This window comes from Cherax quadricarinatus, chromosome 19 (genome assembly GCF_038502225.1).
Source record: "Cherax quadricarinatus isolate ZL_2023a chromosome 19, ASM3850222v1, whole genome shotgun sequence".
NCBI lineage: Eukaryota > Metazoa > Arthropoda > Malacostraca > Decapoda > Parastacidae > Cherax > Cherax quadricarinatus.
This window is the reverse complement of record NC_091310.1, coordinates 40,354,775-40,376,001: the sequence shown is the minus strand read 5'-3', so window position 1 is coordinate 40,376,001 and position 21,227 is coordinate 40,354,775. Positions and strand designations below refer to the sequence as shown.

Here is a 21,227-nt window from a genome sequence, read left to right as displayed (position 1 = left end):
GTCTTGTTGAGTACTAACATGGGTCTTATTGAGTACTAACACGGATCTTGTTGAGTACTAACACGGGTCTTGTTGAGTACTAACATGGGTCTTATTGAGTACTAACACGGGTCTTATTGAGTACTGACATGGGTCTTGTTGAGTACTAACACGGGTCTTGTTGAGTACTAACACGGGTCTTGTTGAGTTCCAACACGGGTCTTGTTGAGTACTAACACGGGTCTTGTTGAGTACTAACACGGGTCTTGTTGAGTACTAACACGGGTCTTGTTGAGTACTGACATGGGTCTTGTTGAGTACTAACACGGGTCTTGTTGAGTACTAACACGGGTCTTGTTGAGTACTAACACGGGTCTTGTTGAGTACTAACACGGGTCTTGTTGAGTACTAACACGGGTCTTGTTGAGTACTAACACGGGTCTTGTTGAGTACTGACATGGGTCTTGTTGAGTACTAACACGGGTCTTGTTGAGTACTAACACGGGTCTTGTTGAGTACTAACACGGGTCTTGTTGAGTACTAACACGGGTCTTGTTGAGTACTAACACGGGTCTTGTTGAGTACTAACATGGGTCTTGTTGAGTACTAACACGGGTCTTGTTGAGTACTAACACGGGTCTTGTTGAGTACTAACATGGGTCTTGTTGAGTACTAACACGGGTCTTGTTGAGTACTAACATGGGTCTTGTTGAGTACTAACACGGGTCTTGTTGAGTACTAACACGGGTCTTGTTGAGTACTAACACGGGTCTTGTTGAGTACTAACACGGGTCTTGTTGAGTACTAACATGGGTCTTGTTGAGTACTAACACGGGTCTTGTTGAGTACTAACATGGGTCTTGTTGAGTACTAACACGGGTCTTGTTGAGTACTAACACGGGTCTTGTTGAGTACTAACACGGGTCTTGTTGAGTACTAACACGGGTCTTGTTGAGTACTAACACGGGTCTTGTTGAGTACTAACATGGGTCTTGTTGAGTACTAACACGGGTCTTGTTGAGTACTAACACGGGTCTTGTTGAGTACTAACATGGGTCTTGTTGAGTACTAACACGGGTCTTGTTGAGTACTAACATGGGTCTTGTTGAGTACTAACACGGGTCTTGTTGAGTACTAACACGGGTCTTGTTGAGTACTAACACGGGTCTTGTTGAGTACTAACATGGGTCTTGTTGAGTACTAACACGGGTCTTGTTGAGTACTAACACGGGTCTTGTTGAGTACTAACACGGGTCTTGTTGAGTACTAACACGGGTCTTGTTGAGTACTAACATGGGTCTTGTTGAGTACTAACACGGGTCTTGTTGAGTACTAACACGGGTCTTGTTGAGTACTAACACGGGTCTTGTTGAGTACTAACACGGGTCTTGTTGAGTACTAACACGGGTCTTGTTGAGTACTAACATGGGTCTTGTTGAGTACTAACACGGGTCTTGTTGAGTACTAACATGGGTCTTGTTGAGTACTAACACGGGTCTTGTTGAGTACTAACACGGGTCTTGTTGAGTACTAACACGGGTCTTGTTGAGTACTAACATGGGTCTTGTTGAGTACTAACACGGGTCTTGTTGAGTACTAACACGGGTCTTGTTGAGTACTAACATGGGTCTTGTTGAGTACTAACACGGGTCTTGTTGAGTACTAACATGGGTCTTGTTGAGTACTAACACGGGTCTTGTTGAGTACTAACACGGGTCTTGTTGAGTACTAACATGGGTCTTGTTGAGTACTAACACGGGTCTTGTTGAGTACTAACACGGGTCTTGTTGAGTACTAACATGGGTCTTGTTGAGTACTAACACGGGTCTTGTTGAGTACTAACACGGGTCTTGTTGAGTACTAACATGGGTCTTGTTGAGTACTAACACGGGTCTTGTTGAGTACTAACACGGGTCTTGTTGAGTACTAACACGGGTCTTGTTGAGTACTAACATGGGTCTTGTTAAGTACTAACACGGGTCTTGTTGAGTACTAACACGGGTCTTGTTGGAGTGTAGCGTCTCTGTGTGACCGTTTTTGGTGGTTTCTTACATACGCCTTGATGTCTGTCTGTTGTGTATGTCTGTTTGTTGTGTATGTCTGTCTGTCTGTTTTTTAAGTCTGTCTGTTATGTATGTCTCTCTCTTGTACATGTCTGTCTGTTGTGTATGTCTGTCTGTTGTGTATGTCTGTCTGTTGTACATGTCTGTCTGTCTGTTATGTAAGTTTGTCTGTTGTGTATGTCTGTTTTAGTCAATCCATCAATGCCTGTCATACGAGGACATATGTATGAGTGTCAATATTGATGTGTACATGTCAGTGTGTGTGTTAATTTGTCTATGTCACTGTGTATGTGCTTACTTATTTGTGGCTGTAGGGGGTCAAGTCAGTCCTGGCCATGTCTCTCTTAACTAGCCGCTACTGGATTCACTCCCTCCAAACCTCACTGACCCAGTTGCACCTATTCATGAAGCTGTGCATCGTGACTCCAACACTCGTGTATATCTGCCTATGTCAGTCGCTGTTTATAGTTTATTAATTAGATGTCCGCTTGCCTGTCTAAATGAGACGTTATGTCTCTGTCCTATCTACCCGTTAACTGTCTGTCTATCGAACCAGTACTCGCTGTGGCCTATCTATCGACCTCCCAACGAAGTTTCTCTGCGGTAAAGTGCGGGTGGCCCTGGCCTGTATGGCCTCCCCAGCCTGCTCTGACACACACACACACACACACACACACACACACACACACACACACACACACACACTAGACATAAACACATCAGGATGATGTGAAGAAAGTACTGGGTGTAATGCGAACGTCAAAAGTCGTAGGATGTGGTGATTTATTACCAATGGAAATGTGTCGACTGCAAGCAAGTGATGAAAGACTGAATCCAAACATCCACTGGAGAGGACAGACAGGTAGGCCTCACCTTCGCGTCAAGCATCCACTGGAGAGGGCAGACAGGTAGGCTTCGCCTTCACGTCAAACATCCACTGGAGAGGACAGACAGATAGGCCTCACCTTCACGTCAAACATCCACTATAGAGGACAGACAGATAAACCTCACATTCACGTCAAACATCCACTGGAGAGGACAGACAGGTAGGCCTCACCTTCACGTCAAACATCCACTGGAGAGGACAGACAGGTAAGCCTCACCTTCACGCCAAACATCGGAGAGGACAGACAGGTAGGCCTCACCTTCACGTCAAACATCCACTGGAGAGGACAGACAGGTAGGCCTCACCTTCACGTCAAACATCCACTGGAGAGGACAGACAGGTAGGCCTCACCTTCACGTCAAACATCCACTGGAGAGGACAGACAGGTAGGCCTCACCTTTACGTCAAACATCCACTGGAGAGGACAGACAGGTAGGCCTCACCTTCGCGTCAAACATCCACTGGAGAGGGCAGACAGGTAGGCTTCGCCTTCACGTCAAACATCCACTGGAGAGGACAGACAGATAGGCCTCACCTTCACGTCAAACATCCACTGGAGAGGACAGACAGGTAGGCCTCACCTTCACGTCAAACATCCACTGGAGAGGACAGACAGGTAGGCCTCACCTTCGCGTCAAACATCCACTGGAGAGGACAGACAGATAGGCCTCACCTTCACGTCAAACATCCACTGGAGAGGACAGACAGATAGGCCTCACCTTCACGTCAAACATCCACTGGAGAGGACAGACAGATAGGCCTCACCTTCACGTCAAACATCCACTGGAGAGGACAGACAGATAGGCCTCACCTTCACGTCAAACATCCACTGGAGAGGACAGACAGGTAGGCCTCACCTTCACGTCAAACATCCACTGGAGAGGACAGACAGGTAGGCCTCACCTTCGCGTCAAACATCCACTGGAGAGGACAGACAGATAGGCCTCACCTTCACGTCAAACATCCACTGGAGAGGACAGACAGATAGGCCTCACCTTCACGTCAAACATCCACTGGAGAGGACAGACAGATAGGCCTCACCTTCACGTCAAACATCCACTGGAGAGGACAGACAGATAGGCCTCACCTTCACGTCAAACATCCACTGGAGAGGACAGACAGGTAGGCCTCACCTTCACGTCAAACATCCACTGGAGAGGACAGACAGGTAGGCCTCACCTTCACGTCAAACATCCACTGGAGAGGACAGACAGGTAGGCCTCACCTTCGCGTCAAACATCCACTGGAGAGGACAGACAGATAGGCCTCACCTTCACGTCAAACATCCACTGGAGAGGACAGACAGATAGGCCTCACCTTCACGTCAAACATCCACTGGAGAGGACAGACAGATAGGCCTCACCTTCACGTCAAACATCCACTGGAGAGGACAGACAGGTAGGCCTCACCTTCACGTCGAACATCCTGGTGACTAACATCGACAAGTGTGTGAAAAAGACACACATGCCTGTATTAAGAGATTCTGTGAGGATAGGTTTCGCTCACTAGGGGCTCTTCAGTCCAGTACAGAGAACAGCAAACAGCGAGTTGGGATTCTGACGGAGTTGAGACGAACAAGAGGCGAGTTGCAACGACTCGCTGGACCACCGTGCAACTGGACCACCGTGCAACTGGGCCACCGTGCAACTGGGCCATCGTGTAACTGGGCCACCGTGTAACTGGGCCACCGTGTAACTGGGCCACCGTGCAACTGGGCCACCGTGCAACTGGGCCACCGTGTAACTGGGCCACCGTGCAACTGACAGCCTGGTAGGTAAGACACATGAGCAACAGTTAGGCAACTTTATTCCGAAACGTTTCGCCTACACAGTAGGCTTCTTCAGTCGAGTACAAAAGTAAGCAGGAGCAGTAGAGATGTGAAGACGATGTAATCAGTCCATCACCCTTGTAGTCGGAGATTTGAGGTTGTCAGTCCCTCAGCCTGGAGAAGAGTTGTGTTCCACAGTCTGAAGCAATCTGAAGGAACAAGCTACAGTGTGGAGACTTATATACTGTCGGAAGGAGACGTGCAGGGTGGTAGTAGAGAGATTGTAGTTACTAAGAGGTCACGTTCCTAGGTCCCTAGGTGCTAGAGAGAGGTGCAAGGCATCTCTCTCTAGCACCTACATATACACTCTGTGTGTCCTTGTATCGTTAGTAACGGTTTGACAAAGTTCATGGAGAGCGAAACGTTGCCACAGTGAAATGTCGCATTAGTTACACATGTTTCCTTTTAGCTTTAAATATAGATTGGGCGGGTACACGAGTCGGTGTGGGTGGGTGTGAAATGGACATGCCTAGCATGGGCCAGTAGGCCTGCTGCAGCGTTCCTTCGTTCTTAAATGTGACTTGGGTCAGATCTGTCAGGTGATCCAGCAGCTACAGAACTTCAAAATATTCAGAGATTCACAACAGGAATTTAGTCTCGGAGCTGAGAGCAGAGTAAAGGGAAGAAAGAAAAAAAAAAGACGAGGAGAGAGGAAGAAAGAAGAGTAGAGAGGGGAGATGGAGAGGAAGAGAGAAAGAGGAAGGAAGAGCGTGTGAGAGGAAACACAGCCTGATGTGAGCACTAAGAGGCTCTCCAGAGAACACTCAGACACTATTTGTTTCATCTAAGTAACGCCAACATAACGCAATTATTTAATCATCTCTTTCATTCACTCGTCCTCTCTCTCTCTCTCTCTCTCTCTCTCTCTCTCTCTCTCTCTCTCTCTGTTTGTCTCTCTCTATCTATTTATTTCGTTTGTTAGTGCTTCCCTGTCTCTGTGTCTCTCTGCTTCATGTTGGTCTCTCTTTTCGTGAATCTTTCTCCATTATCTTCTCTCACTCAATATCCACACTCTGGAGGAACATTTCCCCGTCTATCATCTCACAACATCTCACATCTCATAACACCTCACAACATCTCACATCTCATAACACCTCACAACATCTCACATCTCATAACACCTCACAACATCTCACATATTGCGACCCCTGAATGGGTCACAATGTATATAATGTATATTACCTGTTCATATAATTTTATATTGCTTATATGTATTTGCGATATTAGCTAAATCGTAAATATATTGCTTTGTATTATTGTTTGACTTAGTTATATTGTTAGGTAGGATGTAACATTTATATATTATTCAGTGCTCATGGTTCGTGAGTGTTAAGTAGCTGACAGCATTGTCTAACTACTAATTATTGCTCCGCTCGTTTCTTTGCCAGCTTCTCTGTGTTGCTGGGCAGCAGCAGTCCACGGAGAGTCACGTGATCAGGGTGGGGTGATCACACCTCACCTGGAGGAGAGTCTGCCTGGGCTGCACTCGCTCTTGTCTGTTTGACGTTGCTTCCAACAAGACGTGCCTCTCTGAGCCCTTGTTGGAAGATCGTCTCTGTTGTTTTCTTGTTGTTGGTTCTGTGTAACTCTCTTCACAGAACATAACCTTGACTTATTGATTTTTGACATTGTACTGAGGTTGTGTGTCTCATAGACAGTCTGAGAAACTCAGGTCCTGAACTGTAGCTTCTGACCTAATTTGTACTAGTATCTGTGTACTGTCACAGTCGGGGATTTTCTAATGCTGAACTTAGATTCAGTAGTATGGGAGTTTTGTGACTTTTGTGGAGGATCTGCAGATGGTCCCTACTTAGTGTCGTTATATTATCTTCTTGTTCCTGATTCTGTGTCGCTGTTGCTTGTTATATTGCTGTTCGGCTTATCAGTCGTTTTATTGTTCAAACAAGCTGTTCTGATAGCCAGGTTGGTCAAGAAGTTAGTTTATGTGAGGACTTTTAGTCAGTCACTGGTTAAGTCTAGTCGAGTCCTGAGACATAGCGAACTACTTAGAGCACTTACACACACACACACACAAACTTGTATATATTAGTATTATGTTATTAAATATTAACAATGTACCAGACGGTACATAAAAGCCATAAAGATGTGATATGTGACTTCAGCACAATACTACTGTACACCAGAGAAGTAATTATTTTGATTACTTTAATTTACTTTGATATTATACGCCTAGACAACTTTATTGTTATTAATAAACTTATTCAATTTTAATTTCTTTAGTTAATAGCCTACCAGTTGTAATCCTGAAGCACTACTGAGTCTTATTAAATTCTAATGGATAATTAGACCAGGATACTGACTACTTGTTACAAAAACCCAGTAACAGGCTGGATGCTAGAAGGGCAGTCCTTTCTAGTATTCACTGGAGATCTCTATGCTTATTAGATATCGCGTTTTTTGTAACACCACATCTCAGAGCATCTCACATCTCACAACTTCTCTCAACATCTCACAACATCTCACATCTCTCAACATCTCACAACATTTCACAACATCTCACAACATCTCACAACATCTCACAGCATCTCACAACATCTCACAACATCTCACAACATCTCACAACATCTCACAACATCTCACAGCATCTCACAACATCTCACAACATCTCACAGCATCTCACAACATCTCACAACATCTCACAGCATCTCACAACATCTCACAACATCTCACAACATGCATATTAAAGTCCATTTATAACAGAGTGGCATCAACAGATCAAGTCTCCACACCTGTCGATCTTGTCTACTTCAGTATGGTAACAATGGCAGAATTACCCACAAAATTTTAGGCTAATGGACACAGATGCAACCAATGTGACATTTATTGTGGCCACGATAAAATATCACATTAGTTGAATCTTCTTCCATATGATCAGCAGCACCGCCTCGCTGAGTGACACTCTTATTTTTTAGCATGGGGGAGCGCTAAACCCGTAGGGGTTATACAGCGCCTGTGTTTTTGTGGGGGGAGGGGGGATGGCAGGCATTCAGGTTTAATTCAAGAAATTGGAACACGGATCCAATTCCCTAGATCAAGAGCCCCTCACCAGCATCAAGGAACGTCCCTTGATTAAAGGCTGATTAACACTAGATAAACGCAAGACGTCAGAGTAGATGCACCTTTCCCCCTTCTTCCCCCCCCACACCGTCCCTCCAGGGACACAAGTCCCCTGGACTGGTCAGCATGCAAGATTATCGGACTTTAGAGTCGAGGAAACGAGGGATCTTTCTAGGCTGGCAGTAGGTCGGGGCACTAGTGCCATGGGTGGATCTACGATGAAGGTGCCAGGGGCGGATCCACTATGAAGGTGCCAGGGGCGGATCTACTATGAAGGTGACAGGGGGGATCCACTGAAGGTGCCAGGGGAGGATCTACCATGAAGGTGTCAGGGGCGGATCCACTGTGAAGGTGCCAGGGGCGGATCTACGATGAAGGTGCCAGGGGCGGATCTACTATGAAGGTGCCAGGGGCGGATCCACTATGAAGGTGCCAGGGGCGGATCTACTATGAAGGTGACAGGGGGGATCCACTGAAGGTGCCAGGGGAGGATCTACCATGAAGGTGTCAGGGGCGGATCCACTGTGAAGGTGCCAGGGGCGGATCTACGATGAAGGTGCCAGGGGCGGATCTACTATGAAGGTGCCAGGGGAGGATCCACTATGAAGGTGCCAGGGGCGGATCTACTATGAAGGTGCCAGGGGAGGATCCACTATGAAGGTGCCAGGGGCGGATCTACTATGAAGGTGCCAGGGGAGGATCCACTATGAAGGTGCCAGGGGCGGATCTACTATGAAGGTGCCAGGGGAGGATCAACTATGAAGGTGCCAGGGGAGGATCTACTATGAAGGTGCCAGGGGAGGATCCACTGTGAAGGTGCCAGGGGAGGATCCACTGTGAAGGTGCCAGGGGAGGATCCACTGTGAAGGTGCCAGGGGAGGATCCACTGTGAAGGTGCCAGCGGCGGATCCACTGTGAAGGTGCCAGGGGAGGATCCACTGTGAAGGTGCCAGGGGAGGATCCACTGTGAAGGTGCCAGGGGAGGATCCACTGTGAAGGTGCCAGGGGATGATCCACTGTGAAGGTGCCAGGGGAGGATCCACTGTGAAGGTGCCAGGGGAGGATCCACTGTGAAGGTGCCAGGGGAGGATCCACTGTGAAGGTGCCAGGGGAGGATCCACTGTGAAGGTTCTAGGGGAGGATCCACTGTGAAGGTGCCAGGGGAGGATCCACTGTGAAGGTTCTAGGGGAGGATCCACTGTGAAGGTGCCAGGGGAGGATCCACTGTGAAGGTGCCAGCGGCGGATCCACTGTGAAGGTGCCAGCGGCGGATCCACTGTGAAGGTGCCAGGGGAGGATCCACTGTGAAGGTGCCAGGGGAGGATCCACTGTGAAGGTGCCAGGGGAGGATCCACTGTGAAGGTGCCAGCGGCGGATCCACTGTGAAGGTGCCAGGGGAGGATCCACTGTGAAGGTGCCAGGGGAGGATCCACTGTGAAGGTGCCAGGGGAGGATCCACTGCGAAGGTGCCAGGGGAGGATCCACTGTGAAGGTGCCAGGGGAGGATCCACTGTGAAGGTGCCAGGGGAGGATCCACTGTGAAGGTGCCAGGGGAGGATCCACTGTGAAGGTGCCAGGGGAGGATCCACTGTGAAGGTGCCAGGGGAGGATCCACTGTGAAGGTGCCAGCGGCGGATCCACTGTGAAGGTGCCAGGGGAGGATCCACTGTGAAGGTGGCATGGGAGGATCCACTGTGAAGGTGCCAGGGGAGGATCCACTGTGAAGGTGCCAGGGGAGGATCCACTGTGAAGGTGGCATGGGAGGATCCACTGTGAAGGTGCCAGGGGAGGATCCACTGTGAAGGTGCCAGGGGAGGATCCACTGTGAAGGTGCCAGGGGAGGATCCACTGTGAAGGTGCCAGGGGGGATCCACTGTGAAGGTGTCAGGGGAGGATCCACTGTGAAGGTGCCAGGGGAGGATCCACTGTGAAGGTGCCAGGGGAGGATCCACTGTGAAGGTGCCAGGGGAGGATCCACTGTGAAGGTGGCATGGGAGGATCCACTGTGAAGGTGCCAGGGGAGGATCCACTGTGAAGGTGCCAGGGGAGGATCCACTGTGAAGGTGTCAGGGGAGGATCCACTGTGAAGGTGCCAGGGGAGGATCCACTGTGAAGGTGCCAGGGGAGGATCCACTGTGAAGGTGCCAGGGGAGGATCTGCTATGAAAGAAATGAAGCTTAATTAAGTTTCAGGGCCCCTAATCCTGGAGGGGCCCCAGAATCCACTTTAGTCCACATTGGTTAAAAATGTTGGGTCTACTGTATGAAAAGGGGTTACGAAGGGGCCCCCATAACAGTTTAAGCTTCAGGGCCCCCCAGAAAATGTAGGTCATCTACCGGCTGTGACGAGGCTTCTCTTGAAGGCTTCGATTTTATTGTCTTAACAGCCTATTGTAATTTGCACAGATAAACCTACGTAGACCAGAATGGACGACTACAACCTTGCTACAAGTGCCACTGTGATGAGTGTCAATATTTGGCACGGGTGCTAGGGTAATGTGGGAGTGCCGTGGGTGGAGTCACATGCCGGTACCTCCCACGGGAAAAATCTCCTTTTGGGACCTTCCACTTTCGCTAAACCTGTGTGGATTTAGCTTATTGTAGGTGTATTGTCTGTGTCTTAGCATCAGCTGCTGTTGGTGTGCGTCACGCACACTTGGGTCGCTACTATCTTACAGGGAAACGCAATGACACTCGTGAAGGGATCTTGATCAAGGGAATTGGAGTTACCCTCCACTCTCTTGAATGATAACCTGACTGATTGCTGTCCATTTCCAATTCTCCTACCCCGTATAACATGTGCAGGTAAACACTTACTATACGTGCCACAACAACAACACAGCGGAGTTATAAGGTGAGCAAAACTGACTTACTCTCAGGAGTCACCTTCTCTTTCAAGATATATTTCAGTAATTTTCACCTCGTCAGTTATTTCTTGATGACTTTGAGTTGGAAACCTCAAAATTTTGGGTATATGATAAGCAGTTCGTGGCACCGTTGATCCAGCAGCCTGGCACCAGCTGTACTGTGGCACCGGTGATCCAGCAGCCTGGCACCAGCTGTACTGTGGCACCGTTGATCCAGCAGCCTAGCACCAGCTGTACTGTGGCACCGGTGATCCAGCTGCCTGGCACCAGCTGTACTGTGGCACCGGTGATCCAGCTGCGTGGCACCAGCTGTACTCTGGCACAGGTGAGCCAACAGCCTGGCACCAGCTGTACTGTGGCACCGGTGATCCAGCTGCCTGGCACCAGCTGTACTGTGGCACCGGTGATCCAGCACCCTGGCACCAGCTGTACTGTGGCACCGGTGATCCAGCTGCCTGGCACCAGCTGTACTGTGGAACCGGTGATCCAGCTGCCTGGCACCAGCTGTACTGTGGCACCGGTGATCCAGCAGCCTGACACCAGCTGTACTGTGGCACCGGTGATCCAGCAGCCTGGCACCAGCTGTCCTGTGGCACCGATGAGCCAGCAGCCTGGCACCAGCTGTACTGTGGCACCGGTGATCCAGCAGCCTGGCACCAGCTGTACTGTGGCACCGGTGATCCAGCAGCCTGGCACCAGCTGTACTGTGGCACCGGTGATCCAGCTGCCTGGCACCAGCTGTACTGTGGCACCGGTGATCCAGCTGCCTGGCACCAGCTGTACTGTGGCACCGGTGAGCCAACAGCCTGGTACCAGCTGTACTGTGGCACCGGTGATCCAGCTGCCTGGCACCAGCTGTACTGTGGCACCGGTGATCCAGCAGCTTGGCACCAGCTGTACTGTGGCACCGGTGATCCAGCAGCCTGGCACCAGCTGTACTGTGGCACCGGTGATCCAGCTGCCTGGCACCAGCTGTACTGTGGCACCGGTGATCCAGCAGCCTGGCAACAGCTGTACTGTGGCACTGGTGATCCAGCAGCCTGGCACCAGCTGTCCTGTGGCACTGGTGATCCAGCTGCCTGGCATCAGCTGTACTGTGGCACCGGTGATCCAGCAGCCTGGCAACAGCTGTACTGTGGCACCGGTAATCCAGCAGCCTGGCACCAGCTGTCCTGTGGCACCGTTGAGCCAACAGCCTGGCACCAACTGTACTGTGGCACCGGTGATCCAGCTGCCTGGCACTAGCTGTACTGTGGCACCGGTGATCCAGCTGCCTGGTACCAGCTGTACTGTGGCACCGGTGATCCAGCAGCCTGGCACCAGCTGTCCTGTGGCACTGGTGATCCAGCTGCCTGGCATCAGCTGTACTGTGGCACCGGTGATCCAGCAGCCTGGCAACAGCTGTACTGTGGCACCGGTAATCCAGCAGCCTGGCACCAGCTGTCCTGTGGCACCGTTGAGCCAACAGCCTGGCACCAACTGTACTGTGGCACCGGTGATCCAGCTGCCTGGCACTAGCTGTACTGTGGCACCGGTGATCCAGCTGCCTGGTACCAGCTGTACTGTGGCACCGGTGATCCAGCAGCCTGACACCGGTGATCCAGCAGCCTGGCACCAGCTGTACTGTGGCACCGGTGATCCAGCTGCCTGGCACCAGCTGTACTGTGGCACCGGTGATCCAGCAGCCTGGCACCAGCTGTACTGTGGCACCGGTGATCCAGTAGCTTGGCACCAGCTGTACTGTGGCACCAGTGATCCAGCTGCCTGGCACTAGCTGTACTGTGGCACCGGTGATCCAGCTGCCTGGCACTAGCTGTACTGTGGCACCGGTGATCCAGCTGCCTGGTACCAGCTGTACTGTGGCACCGGTGATCCAGCAGCCTGGCACCAGCTGTACTGTGGCACCGGTGATCCAGCTGCCTGGCACCAGCTGTACTGTGGCACCGGTGATCCAGCAGCCTGGCACCAGCTGTACTGTGGCACCGGTGATCCAGCAGCCTGGCACCAGCTGTACTGTGACACCGGTGATCCAGCTGCCTGGTACCAGCTGTACTGTGGCACCGGTGATCCAGCAGCCTGGCACCAGCTGTACTGTGGCACCGGTGATCCAGCTGCCTGGCACCAGCTGTACTGTGGCACCGGTGATCCAGCAGCCTGGCACCAGCTGTACTGTGGCACCGGTGATCCAGCAGCCTGGCACCAGCTGTACTGTGACACCGGTGATCCAGCTGCCTGGTACCAGCTGTACTGTGGCACCGGTGATCCAGCAGCCTGGCACCAGCTGTACTGTGACACCGGTGATCCAGCTGCCTGGTACCAGCTGTACTGTGGCACCGGTGATCCAGCAGCCTGGCACCAGCTGTACTGTGGCACCGGTGATCCAGCTGCCTGGCACCAGCTGTACTGTGGCACCGGTGATCCAGCTGCCTGGCACCAGCTGTACTGTGGCACCGGTGATCCAGCTGCCTGGCACCAGCTGTTCTGATCCAGCGTAGCAACTCCCTCGCATGAATTTCTTGCATCTTCTACAAACTACTTTATCAGCCGTGAAGGACTCTCAGAGAGGCAGTACCTAAGTGAAGTACATTCAGTGCAACTGGTAGAGGCATTGGCTGCCACTCACTGCCAGTCACTGGCTGCCACTCACTGCCAGTCACTGGCTGCCACCCAGTGCCAGTCACTGGCTGCCACCCACTACCAGTCACTGGCTGCCACCCAGTGCCAGTCACTGGCTGCCACCCACTACCAGTCACTGGCTGCCACCCACTACCAGTCACTGGCTGCCACTCACTGCCAGTCACTGGCTGCCACCCACTACCAGTCACTGGCTGCCACCCACTACCAGTCACTGGCTGCCACTCACTGCCAGTCACTGGCTGCCACTCACTGCCAGTCACTGGCTGCCACCCACTACCAGTCACTGGCTGCCACTCACCCACGGTCAGTCACTGGCGGGATTACAATAATAACTAGAATTTCTCGTAGTAACTACTAGTGTTTACTTAAGTTTGGTCCTGGCGAGAAATGGGAGAGGCAGTGACAGAAATAGCCTGGCTTCCGGAGGGAGGGAGTGAGGCTTCCGGAGGGAGGGAGTGAGGCTTCCGGAGGGAGGGAGTGAGGCTTCCGGAGGGAGGGAGTGAGGCTTCCGGAGGGAGGGAGTGAGGCTTCCGGAGGGAGGGAGTGAGGCTTCCGGAGGGAGGGAGTGAGGCTTCCGGAGGGAGGGAGTGAGGCTTCCGGAGGGAGGGAGTGAGGCTTCCGGAGGGAGGGAGTGAGGCTTCCAGTGGAGGCAGTAAAAGTCGCGCCCCAACCTTCAATATTTTACACTTCAGCTTCCGTCGTCTTTAAGTCAATGATATGCTGTGTTTTTTCCTCCCCAACAGAATTTCGGCCTCGGCTTGAGAGCCGGGTGTCATGGGAAAGGGGAGAGGGTTGGGGGTACTGTCATGGGGGACAATAACTTGCACAGGTGGTAAAACAGACAGCCTTGCCGTCACTTACCCTCGTGGCATGTCAGACAGCCTTCACTTACCCTCGTGGCATGACAGACAGCCTTCACTTACCCTCGTGGCATGACAGACAGCCTTCACTTACCCTCGTGGCATGACAGACAGCCTTCACTTACCCTCGTGGCATGTCAGACAGCCTTCACTTACCCTCGTGGCATGACAGACAGCCTTCACTTACCCTCGTGGCATGTCAGACAGCCTTCACTTACCCTCGTGGCATGTCAGACAGCCTTCACTTACCCTCGTGGTATGTCAGACAGCCTTCACTTACCATCGTGGCATGTCAGACAGCCTTCACTTACCCTCGTGGCATGTCAGACAGCCTTCACTTACCCTCGTGGCATGTCAGACAGCCTTCACTTACCCTCGTGGCATGTCAGACAGCCTTCACTTACCCTCGTGGCATGTCAGACAGCCTTCACTTACCCTCGTGGCATGTCAGACAGCCTTCACTTACCCTCGTGGCATGTCAGACAGCCTTCACTTACCCTCGTGGCATGTCAGACAGCCTTCACTTACCCTCGTGGTATGACAGACAGCCTTCACTTACCCTCGTGGCATGACAGACAGCCTTCACTTACCCTCGTGGCATGACAGACAGCCTTCACTTACCCTCGTGGTATGACAGACAGCCTTCACTTACCCTCGTGGCATGTCAGACAGCCTTCACTTACCCTCGTGGTATGACAGACAGCCTTCACTTACCCTCGTGGCATGGCAGACAGCCTTCACTTACCCTCGTGGTATGACAGACAGCCTTCACTTACCCTCGTGGCATGGCAGACAGCCTTCACTTACCCTCGTGGTATGACAGACAGCCTTCACTTACCCTCGTGGTATGACAGACAGCCTTCACTTACCCTCGTGGCATGGCAGACAGCCTTCACTTACCCTCGTGGTATGACAGACAGCCTTCACTTACCCTCGTGGCATGACAGACAGCCTTCACTTACCCTCGTGGTATGACAGACAGCCTTCACTTACCCTCGTGGCATGACAGACAGCCTTCACCCAACACTAGTACAACACTACCCAAAACTAGTACACTACCCAACACTAGTACAACACTACCAACACTAGTACAACACTACAAACACTAGTACAACACTACCCAATACTAGTACAACATTACCCAATACTAGTACAACACTACCAACACTAGTACAACACTACCAACACTAGTACAACACTACCCAACACTAGTACAACACTACCCAACACTAGTACAACACTACCCAACACTAGTACAACACTACCCAACACTAGTACAACACTACCCAACACTAGAACAGCACTACCCAATACTAGTAGAACACTACCCAACACTAGTGCAACACTGCCCAACACTAGTACAACACTACCAAAACTAGTACAACACTACCAACACTAGTACAACACTACCCAACACTAGTACAACACTACCCAACACTAGTACAACACTACCCAACACTAGTACAACACTACAAACACTAGTACAACACTACCCAACACTAGTACAACACTACCCAACACTAGTACAACACTACCAAACACTAGTACAACACTACCCAACACTAGTACAACACTACCCAACACTAGTACAACACTACCCAACACTAGTACAACACTACAAACACTAGTACAACACTACCCAACACTAGTACAACACTACCCAACACTAGTACAACACTACCAAACACTAGTACAACACTACCCAACACTAGTACAACACTACCAAACACTAGTACAACACTACCCAACACTAGTACAACACTACCCAACACTAGTACAACACTACCCAACACTAGTACAACACTACCCAACACTAGTACAACACTACAAACACTAGTACAACACTACCAACACTAGTACAACAGTACCCAACACTAGTACAACAATACCCAACACTAGTACAACACTACCCAACACTAGTACAACATTACCAACACTAGTACAACACTACCAACACTAGTACAACACTACCAACACTAGTACAACACTACCCAACACTAGTACAACACTACTCAACACTAGTACAACACTACCCAACACTAGTACAACATTACCAACACTAGTACAACACTACCAACACTAGTAAAACACTACCCAACACTAGTACAACACTACCAACACTAGTACAACACTACCAAACACTAGTACAACGCTACCCAACACTAGTACAACACTACCCAACACTAGTACAACACTACCAAACACTAGTACAACATTACCCAATACTAGTAGAATACTACCCAACACTAGTACAACATTACCCAATACTAGTACAACACTACCAACACTAGTACAACACTACCAACACTAGTACAACAATACCCAACACTAGTACAACACTACCCAACACTAGTACAACACTACCCAACACTAGTACAACATTACCCAACACTAGTACAACACTACCAACACTAGTACAACACTACCCAACACTAGTACAACACTACCAACACTAGTACAACACTACCCAATACTAGTACAACACTACCCAACACTAGAACAACACTACCAACACTAGTAAAACACTACCAAACACTAGTACAACACTACCCAACACTAGTACAACACTACCCAACACTAGTACAACACTACCCAACACTAGTACAACACTACCAACACTAGTACAACACTACCAAACACTAGTACAACACTACCCAACACTAGTACAACACTACCCAACACTAGTACAACACTACAAACACTAGTACAACACTACCAACACTAGTACAACACTACCCAACACTAGTACAACACTACCCAACACTAGTACAACACTACCCAACACTAGTACAACACTACAAACACTAGTACAACACTACCAACACTAGTACAACAGTACCCAACACTAGTACAACAATACCCAACACTAGTACAACACTACCAACACTAGTACAACACTACCAACACTAGTACAACACTACCCAACACTAGTACAACACTTCCCAACACTAGTACAACACTACTCAACACTAGTACAACACTACCCAACACTAGTACAACATTACCAACACTAGTACAACACTACCAACACTAGTAAAACACTACCCAACACTAGTACAACACTACCAACACTAGTACAACACTACCAAACACTAGTACAACGCTACCCAACACTAGTACAACACTACCCAACACTAGTACAACACTACCAAACACTAGTACAACATTACCCAATACTAGTAGAATACTACCCAACACTAGTACAACATTACCCAATACTAGTACAACACTACCAACACTAGTACAACACTACCAACACTAGTACAACAATACCCAACACTAGTACAACACTACCCAACACTAGTACAACACTACCCAACACTAGTACAACATTACCCAACACTAGTACAACACTACCAACACTAGTACAACACTACCCAACACTAGTACAACACTACCAACACTAGTACAACACTACCCAACACTAGTACAACACTACCCAACACTAGTACAACACTACCAACACTAGTACAACACTACCAAACACTAGTACAACACTACCCAACACTAGTACAACACTACCCAACACTAGTACAACACTACCCAACACTAGTACAACACTACCAACACTAGTACAACACTACCAAACACTAGTACAACACTACCCAACACTAGTACAACACTACCCAACACTAGTACAACACTACCCAACACTAGTACAACGCTACCCAATACTAGTACAATACTACCCAGCAATAGTACAACACTACTAGCAGTAGTACAACACGATATATATATATATATATATATATATATATATATATATATATATATATATATATACATATATACATATATATACATATATGTATATATATATATATATATATATATATATATATATATATATATATATATATATATATATATATATATATATGTGTGTGTGTGTGTGTGTGTGTATATATAGATATATATATATATATATATATATATATATATATATATATTCATGGAAAAGTACCGAAGAAAAAGGAGACAATGAGCTTTGATGTGAGGATTAAGAGGAAATTAGTTTAAAACCTATCTACTACACCAGACTGCGTCACCTGTACTCCCGTCAAGAATACTTTGATTCCTAAAAAATGTGGATGACAGTAAACTGCGGTGTATATACACAGATATACACACTTCTCAGTGTATATATTCTGAAGTGGAGGATAGGTCTCACTCCTTGGATCAAGAGCCGCTGGCTGGCATCAAAGCACTCTCATGGAGCGGCTCCGTCCAGGAAAATTGAATCACTCTTTCTTGTGATGAACTTTGTAAATTAAACTGTCTTGCTGAGCTCATTAAGCAAGGAACTTAATTAAAAGTAATTATGGAGTGATATTTGTCTCCCGGGAAGTGCAATGAACTGTAATTTGTGAGTGTAGCAGTGTCAGCCTGGTCTTACTATTAGTGAGTGTAGCAGTGTCAGCCTGGTCTTACTATTAGTGAGTGTAGCAGTGTCAGCCTGGTCTTACTATTAGTGAGTGTAGCAGTGTCAGCCTGGTCTTACTATTAGTGAGTGTAGCAGTGTCAGCCTGGTCTTACTATTAGTGAGTGTAGCAGTGTCAGCCTGGTCTTACTATTAGTGAGTGTAGCAGTGTCAGCCTGGTCTTACTATTAGTGAGTGTAGCAGTGTCAGCCTGGTCTTACTATTAGTGAGTGTAGCAGTGTCAGCCTGGTCTTACTATTAGTGAGTGTAGCAGTGTCAGCCTGGTCTTACTATTAGTGAGTGTAGCAGTGTCAGCCTGGTCTTACTATTAGTGAGTGTAGCAGTGTCAGCCTGGTCTTACTATTAGTGAGTGTAGCAGTGTCAGCCTGGTCTTACTATTAGTGAGTGTAGCAGTGTCAGCCTGGTCTTACTATCAGTGAGTGTAGCAGTGTCAGCCTGGTCTTACTATTAGTGAGTGTAGCAGTGTCAGCCTGGTCTTACTATTAGTGAGTGTAGCAGTGTCAGCCTGGTCTTACTATTAGTGAGTGTAGCAGTGTCAGCCTGGTCTTACTATTTGTGAGTGTAGCAGTGTCAGCCTGGTCTTACTATTTGTGAGTGTAGCAGTGTCAGCCTGGTCTTCCTACTAGTGAGTGTAGCAGTGCCAGCCTGGTCTTACTATTAGTGAGTGTAGCAGTGTCAGCCTGGTCTTACTATTAGTGTAGCAGTGTCAGCCTGGTCTTACTATTAGTGAGTGTAGCAGTGCCAGCCTGGTCTTACTATTAGTGAGTGTAGCAGTGTCAGCCTGGTCTTACTATTAGTGTAGCAGTGTCAGCCTGGTCTTACTATTAGTGAGTGTAGCAGTGCCAGCCTGGTCTTACTATTAGTGAGTGTAGCAGTGTCAGCCTGGTCTTACTATTAGTGAGTGTAGCAGTGCCAGCCTGGTCTTACTATTAGTGAGTGTAGCAGTGCCAGCCTGGTCTTACTATTAGTGAGTGTAGCAGTGTCAGCCTGGTCTTACTATTAGTGAGTGTAGCAGTGTCAGCCTGGTCTTACTATTAGTGAGTGTAGCAGTGTCAGCCTGGTCTTACTATTAGTGAGTGTAGCAGTGTCAGCCTGGTCTTACTATTAGTGAGTGTAGCAGTGTCAGCCTGGTCTTACTATTAGTGACTGTAGCAGTGTCAGCCTGGTCTTACTATTAGTGAGTGTAGCAGTGTCAGCCTGGTCTTACTATTAGTGAGTGTAGCAGTGTCAGCCTGGTCTTACTATCAGTGAGTGTAGCAGTGTCAGCCTGGTCTTACTATCAGTGACTGTAGCAGTGTCAGCCTGGTCTTACTATTAGTGAGTGTAGCAGTGTCAGCCTGGTCTTACTATTAGTGAGTGTAGCAGTGTCAGCCTGGTCTTACTATTAGAGAGTGTAGCAGTGTCAGCCTGGTCTTACTATTAGAGAGTGTAGCAGTGTCAGCCTGGTCTTACTATTAGAGAGTGTAGCAGTGTCAGCCTGGTCTTACTATTAGTGACTGTAGCAGTGTCAGCCTGGTCTTACATAAGTATGGAGGAATGATGACTGGTTTATTGGTAAATGGGGGAGGTTTAAAGCCTATCCACTATGTGAGGGTCATTAAGGCTGCACATCACCTGTACACTACCAGTCAAGGATGCTTTTATACCATAAAGAGGACTAAGTAAACTCTCAGTGTATATACACAGATACACATCTCCCGGTGTATATACACACCTCTCAATGTATATTCACACCTCTCGGTGTATATACACACCTCTCGGTGTATATACACACCTCTCGGTGTATATACAGATATGCTCCTCTCTGCGCACATGTACAGAGATATGCACCTCTCCGTGTATATGATGAGATGCATACCTTTCTGTGCATATACACAGATATACATTGAGGACATATACACTTCTCCGTGTATGCGTCGTCTCACAGTTTAATATGTTTATTATACACCCCAGACCCATCCTGTGGGCGGTAGTCAAAAGATTACAGAGGTACATAATTGGTCCAGGGACTGGACTCCAAAGTTTTGATAGCTGAGCAAGTTACAAAGGTTACCTTTGTAAATTCTCATGATTAATGTGTTTATGATTCATTACCTTTGCAGTTATTCATGAGTGTGACCAGCTCAACCTGGAGGTCGTCTCACATAAATCAGGTTTTGTATCACAGCGAGACTGACAAGTAAACAAACTGTACTCACCTTACACTCAACAGGTTACAGCTGTTTCAGCGCTACAGGTGGTGCCAGTGGGTGCGTAAGTGCGTTGCAGGTGGAGTCGGGGAAGGCGTATGAAGCGATGGCAGGTGGCGGCAGAGCGGCAGGTGGGCAGAGAGGGGAAACAAGTGGTTGTTCTCTCTGTGACGACAGGAAGGGTTGTGTGGTGTAGCCTGGCAGTCAGGTCCCCTCTAGCCAGGTCCTCTCCCCTCCCCCACAAACACGCCAGCCACCTGTTCTCCCCCTTCCTCCCCACAAACACATGCCAGCCAGGTCCTTATAGTCACCTACCCAACACCCCAGACACCACCTCCCCTCATCAGGTGAAGGATAATCCCTAAGAATTAAATGATAACTCTTCGGCTCTGGACTGAAA

General features: G+C 48.8%; 1 protein-coding gene across 1 annotated transcript in view; it reads right to left on the bottom strand.

Moving 5' to 3' along the window:
- LOC138852938 (synaptotagmin-10-like) overlaps positions 1-20,991 on the bottom strand; it is a 247,339-nt gene extending 226,348 nt beyond the window's left edge. The window contains exon 1 of the mRNA XM_070086707.1: positions 20,837-20,991. The gene's annotated coding sequence lies outside the window, so the exon portion shown is untranslated. The remainder of the gene's footprint in view (positions 1-20,836) is intronic.
- Positions 20,992-21,227: the final 236 nt, after the last annotated feature.